Source organism: Eurytemora carolleeae, unplaced genomic scaffold, assembly GCF_000591075.1.
Source record: "Eurytemora carolleeae unplaced genomic scaffold, Eaff_2.0 scaffold130, whole genome shotgun sequence".
Taxonomy (NCBI): Eukaryota; Metazoa; Arthropoda; class Copepoda; order Calanoida; family Temoridae; genus Eurytemora; species Eurytemora carolleeae.
In genome coordinates this window covers 417,543-424,667 of record NW_019397116.1, presented here as the reverse complement: position 1 = coordinate 424,667, position 7,125 = coordinate 417,543, and the positions used below count along the sequence as shown (strand labels likewise).

Here is a 7,125-nt window from a genome sequence, read left to right as displayed (position 1 = left end):
CTTACTTCCAATTTTTATTATTATTTACAGAAATATATAATAGAATAGAAATATGATTTAAAATTCGGTGCTGGTGATGGGCCAAACCTCTGTAGAGTAAAAAAAGTAGATGTTAGTTCCACATTTATTGAAAATATATTTTGGTCTGGGTTGACCCTCGTCAGTTCTAACAATGAAAAAACCATCAAAATCGTTAAAAAAAAAAAATTTAAAAAATTATAAAAAACCACAAGAAAATAAACAAAGAAAAAAGATTATTTAAAAAAAAAAAAATTTTGGGCTGTCAAATGGACGTAAGGGAAACGAACTCAGATTATGAGATGGAAAAAAGATAATTTGCAAATATTCACTTAAAAAAAAAAAATTTTTAAACAATTATTATTCCTTGAGATTGTTTCTGTCACAAAGATTAAAAACAAACTGTTTAGATGTTATAAACTTACAGGGATGGTTACTTGATGGTCATACTTACATGGATTTAATTCCTCTTCGATATCATTTAATGGTCAAACTTAAAGGGATATCACTTGATGGTCACATCAGACAGGGATGACTAAGATTAAAAAATAAAGGGATCAAGCATGTTGATCCTTTAATTTTAAAGCGCCCACATTGAATAGCAAGATCAAAATTTACCATAAATAAAAATGGATTTGATATTTTACCAAAGGTGTGCTGTATACCAGTGGAGAAGTTTGACGAGTGTAGAACAGCCTACGGGACAGATGAAGATATTATATTTATTCACTCAACTCAAACCATCAAATGACAAACAAGAATGAACAATAAATCTGTTTGCTATGGAGGCAAAGTCAATGCACTGCATCCAGGCAACGCAGACAGAGAGAAATCCGATTGGATTAACAGACGAGTTTAACCTTCACATGGAGCCCCTTAGAATTAGATATTACCCGTAGAAGTAGATATTACCCATACATTTTCTGATTTTTTTTATAGTGACCCCAAACAAAAGTAAATTTATCGGCCTATGATTTTATGTTTGAAGTCCTACAAGAAACATAAAATAGCAATATTATAATGAAATGTTTTTGACAAATTTTGCGACAGCAGATCATTTATAAGTTTTCGCACCCCCTCTGTTAACTGTGTTACTTGAAACCTGAAATTGAAAACGCATATCACTGACAACTGTAACCATCCTTTCTGAATTTTTTAAAATTTACATTTATGTATTTTTATGTGCTTTTTTAACCTTGTAGGTTGTTAATCCTAATCATACACATATCTTAATAATATTGTTAAGCTTAATACAGTGATAACCAGAAAACTCTGGAATAGGAAGATGACTTTAAGGCTTAAGTTGTGACTTTTAAAGAGTCCAATAAACATGGGACACAGAAAGTGTTCGGTGTAAACAGACCAATTTTACTTAATAAGTGATTTAACCAGCAACTAATAAAAGTATTTGCTTTGTAACACCATAATATACACTTAAGTACTTCTTAAAGTCGTCTTCCTACTTCGGAGTTTTCTGGTTATTACTGTAGACATTTCAATGTTTTATTGTTGATGCCTCTCAAAATTTCAAGGTTTTTAAGAATTTTGTTAATAAGAAGAAAAATGTTTTGAGCGAGTAAATAATATTTAAACATCCTGGAATGCTTTGTAATAGTCTATTAAGACTTGAAAAAAATTTAACATTAGAAGATATAAACATGTCTAGCCCAAACAACAGCTGATCTGTCTAGAAAACGTTGTAAAAGATATTTTATAGTGTTAAAATATAAATGTTACATTAGAAGATTTAAACATGTCTAGCCCAAACAACAGCTGATCTGTCTGGAAAACGTTGTAGTGTAAAGGATATTTTATATTGTTAAAATATAAATGTTACATTAGAAGATTTTAACATGTCTAGCCCAAACAACAGCTGATCTGTCTTGAAAACGTTGTAAAAGATATTTTATAGTGTTAAAATATAAATGTTACATTACAAGATTTAAACATGTCTAGCCCAAACAACAGCTGATCTGTCTTGAAAACGTTGTAGTGTAAAGGATATTTTATATTGTTAAAATGAAAAATGTAACTAACAGCAATATTCCTAATTTTGATACAGGGTGTCCCACGACACATGATAGTTGCAGGTGAATAGTTTAAAATTTCTTCTTCCATAATTTGTTAACTTGTCTGATACCAAAGAGACATATGGCAGTCATATTATGTTAAAATAGATTTCAAAGTAATATATATTTGAGTACTGAAAAATTTTAAAAGAAATAAACCGGAAAATGACTGGAAAGTGTCTAATAAAGTATATGGAAGAAGACATTTAAAACTGTCACGTTTTGTGGGACACCCTGTAGTAAAAAGGAATTAGAAGGCGTAAAGGCTGATATTGAATTGAATTAAATGTACTTTTTCTATGTTGCATATTTACAGAGAAAATGGTCAAACACGTCATATACCCTTAAGAGTGTAGCGTTCATATAAATTCACATAGTTGCAATATTCCACTCAGATCGTAATATATTTCAATTAAATTTAACATTAATCATTCAGATATTAGAACCTGTAAATGTCGAATTCAATTCGACGCATTTGTTTATAGTTAATCTATATAAAAAAAAACTCTTCGCTCTATATATATATATATATATATATGAAAATTGAGAACCTAGGACTGAGAAGCTGCTGTGATTGTTGCTGTATAGTTATATGTTAGCTATAGCTGAAAAAACGGCTGGACCAAATTGGCTGACATTTTCTGTGGAAACCGATGGGTACCCGGACAGTAACATAGGCTAAACAATTTGAATTTTTGTTTCTTCTTCAAAAATCTGTTTATATTTCTTCAAAATTCTATTTGATATCAGAAACACACCTTGCGGCAGAAAAATTTAAAAAATAATAATAAATATTTTAAATAGTATTTTGAAAGTTTTTTGTTACACAATGTAAATTGTAGATTCTTGACAGAAATCTGAAAGAAATTTCATTAAAACTTTATTTTTTTGTATCAGTAGAAAGTTTTTTGTACTTAAAAACTTAATTTTAACTCCCTGAAACCCTGGAAAGTTCCAGTAGGAAATTTTTTAATTATTTTATTTTTAATTAGTGCATTTCCGCCAGTTGACTTCAGTGAGATTAGCTTGCATATTTTACTGCAAGTATACAATTCATAATATCATTTTTTCTTAAAGGGAGTGTCTGACTAGACTTGGTAGTTGAGCTAAGAATGCAGTATTGTAGAAAATTTTAATTCTTCATGATTCATGAATTTGTTGGCATATTTTCAAATTTGGTCTTTTCAATAAAATTTCCAGAAAATCTACAGAACATATTTGCAAAAACATGAGACATTACAGAAACCAATACCTGAATAAGAATAGATGCTGTAAGGACTACAGTATATACTGTGAGGATAGAGTAGATACTGTGAGGACTACAGTAGTTACTGTGAGGACTGCAATAGATGCTGTTAGGACTTCAATGGAAACTATTAGGACTACAGTAGATACTGTGAGGACTACTAGATGCTATCAGGACTTCAATGGAAACTATTAGGGCTACAGTAGATACTGTGAAGGACAACAGTAGATATAGTGAGGTACTTTAAGGACTACAGTAGATAATGTGAGGACTACAATGGATACTAAAAGGACTGCAGTAAATACTGTGAGGACTACAGTAGATACTCTGAGGGCTCCCGTGGATACTTTGAGGACTAACATTAAACATCAAAAATCAAAAAACGATCGTTTCAAAAACAATTAACAACCCTAACTGTACAGTAAGGTGTCCGCGGATAACCAACTTTTGAAAATAGATGCGCACGGTAGCTTTTCCTATTCCAATGTGAACTGTGAGAACTAATCTAAATTTTTAGCTTCTGCTCAATATCTTAAACACTAGGATATATATATCGCTGCTAAAGTTTGGAAAAGACCTATATAGCTTCAAAATGTTTTTTTTATTTTTTAATTCTTTAATTGGTCATGTCGTTTATCATTTTCTTTGTAATTGTCTAGAAAGATGAAATCCGTGGAAATTTTATAAAAATTTCAAAAATTGACTGAGTTATAATTGTTTTTAATCTTTGTGACAGAAACAATCTCAAGAACTCACGAGGGTCAACCCAGACCGAAATATATTTTCAATAAATGTGGAACTAACATCTACTTTTTTTACTCTACAGAGGTTTGGTCCATCTTACTCACCGAATTTTAAATAAGTTAAAATAAAAAACGCTAAAAAATGTATTTTCTAAAAAACGAGCGTTTTAGACGGTTTTATGGACATAAATCATTAATCTTAATATTTAGGGTTAAACTGTATGAAAACTAAAAATTTTACCTTGAATGTAGAATATTTTTTAATTTTTCAACAACTTAAGTTATTTTAACTTGTTAACTTAATGTTAAAGTGAAAGTTCGATGTTCCCTGAATTTCTATTAATTCCTACTCCACCAATCCTAACATCTGGTAAAGTGGAAGAGATGTTCATGCTTTTCTTTCTAAACATGATGTACTTTGTTTTTCTGATGTTTAATGTTAGTTTATTACTTTTGAACCAAAGTGCTGCCTTACTAAGTTCAATATTGGATCTATCTATAAGATCTAATTGACTTATGTCTGACATAAACAATCCTGTATTATCCGCAAACAGGGATGAGAAAAATTTAGTTGCATTCTGTAAATCATTTATAAATAAAAGAAACAGAAGAGGTCCTTACACCGACCCTTGAGGTACCCCGACTTTAATATATTTTTGTGTAGATTGTGTCCCTCAATACTGACAAATTGTTTTCTATTTGTCAGAAACTTTTTAAATCATGAATTATAGTTGTCCCTCTAAATCCATAATGTTTAAGTTTATTTAGCAAAATATCATGATCTGTAGTTTCAAAAGCCTTTTTTTTAGGTCCAAAAATATTCCTATAAAATATTCAGGATTATCTGTTTTATTTAGACAAGAATATATTTATCCAGAATTTGTAAAATTGGCTTTTTGGTATCAATCATGCCCAGGTCTAAATCCATACTGATGACATTATAATATTATAATATTATTGTTCCTATCCAAATTGCATATGCAAAGTAATGTTCCTCCTTAATCAAAATTGTAATATTGTTCCTAATTTACATGCATAACTTTCCTAGAAATTTCTTTTGTTCTTGCTTTGTGTTCCTATTATTGACTAATTGTTCCAAATTCATGAACAGTTTGAATGACGTTTTTTGCACATATGTAATGTATGTTTGCATTTTTTGTTCCGTAGTTAATAATCCTGTAGGATGTACCTTCATGTGTTGATCATATTTCATGTTTTGAGAATTACGTTCTATAATTTTTGTTCCTAATTCCTATAGTTCTTTATTTTTGATCCTAACTTGAAACTTGCTTTATGTTGCTATTTTTGTTCCTATTCCTAACACTGTGTCCCTAGAGACTTAATCCCTGTCTAAAATTCTTTATTTTTGTTCCTAAATCCTTAACAATCTTTTTATTGTTCCTTAGATTATGTATTTAGTTAATATTTTCTTGTTCTTATGTTCTTATTGCAAGCATAAAACTCCTGCTTGTTCCTAGCTAGCTCAATAGTCAATGTTCCTCATTTGATGTTCCTAATCTAGTTTTCCTTTATTGTTCCTATAAACTCACCCAACATTTGTGTTATTGTGTTGTTTATTAAACCTATCAAAGTTATTTTTTTGTTAACCTTGTTTCAAAATCCTAAATTCTTTAACTTACCTGTTTTTGTTCCCAATTTTCTTCTTATCTATGATTTGTTAAGTTCTTTGTTTTAGTATTTAATATCATAATTCCTTACTTCCTATAACTTGAAAAGGGGCACATATGATTAATCAAATTAAGAACATTATTTGATAAAATTTAAAACATCTTTTGCCTCAAAATCGGGGGAGGGGGCCGTCGCTCCCCCCTGAATCCGTCAGGAGGGTGCGAAGGTACTCCCGCCCCCCTTGTGTCCGCCTTTGGCTTAAGTCCTTCTTTGCCAATAAGGTTAATCATGATCATGCTGGAAGTGAGGAAGGAAGGGGGCCGAGAGGGGCGAAATATGCTGAGGGGGGACGAAACTCGGTACGCTCCACCCCCCTTGTTTGCCACTACTACTATACTCATGAATTTAACCTAGGCCCATAAATCACAGGGGGGGGGGGGCAGGGACCCCTGGGATTCCCGGGGGCGAAATAGGCCCGCGCGCGCCATGGATCGTCTGTTCTTTATTGTTTCTGCCATTAAGAATCAATTCGGTCTATGTCAAAGGAGATTATGGGACTGTGGAGTGGGGGGGAGGGGCGATTCTGTTTATTCTTTGAGAATGCCCATTGTTGCCCACCCCATAAAAATTTTCCTGACTGGCTAGGGTTTAAAATTTTAGAAGTTCATATTGGATGGAAATTTCCGTGTACTTTCGTGGGGTTGGCGGACATGGCCTTAAAGTCCGATTTGTAAGTCAAGACCTCCCGATAAACTTATTCAAAATGCCAGTATTTATAGAAACTATAACCATTAACCAAAGAGAATGACTATAACAAAGCTTGCTGCGGTCTATTGGATTATTGTTAAAAGACCCGTTCGTAGACTATGATTTAAAAATTGAATTCAGCATGCAGAATTAGTATAGTATGATATGTATCTGTAACGAATCGGGTTCTTGTGTTTAATAATCAGCTCAACGCACTGCCACGGCAGCCCTGACAGCCTCCATTTCCAGGGGGTTATTTAAGTATTTTTCTTAAAAGGGTATACTGCCTACGGGGTTGGGAGGGGGTTCTTCTTATTTCTTAAAATGTAAAATTTGAAGCCTTGCAGTATCCTTTGATAGGATAATTTGATATTATTCATTTAAATATATATTATTTTTATTGTTCAATCCTTTGAAAGACGGCGCTGTTTTCATGCTGGCCCGTCGCTGACCCCGACCGCCTTGTCTCCGACTAGACTGTTGTCTGTCTATCACTGTTACTAGTTATAAATTAGAGTGTACGCAGTGCAGACTTCAGTCCTATACGATCAGCTGATCAGTGTTTTGTGACCAGTGTACAATTAGTTCAATCAAAACAATTCAAATTGCGAGATTTTAAAGGGTTAAACTTGTAAAGGTATGTTTATTAAATTTATCAAGGAGTATTTTATAT

General features: G+C 32.1%; 1 long non-coding RNA gene across 1 annotated transcript in view; it reads left to right on the top strand.

The window, feature by feature from the left end:
- The first annotated feature begins 6,952 nt into the window (after nt 1–6,952).
- The window catches only part of LOC111712034 (uncharacterized), a 2,190-nt gene continuing 2,017 nt past the window's right edge, over nt 6,953–7,125 (top strand). Inside the window, exon 1 of the long non-coding RNA XR_002767370.1 lies at nt 6,953–7,089. This is a non-coding gene — a long non-coding RNA (uncharacterized LOC111712034). The remainder of the gene's footprint in view (nt 7,090–7,125) is intronic.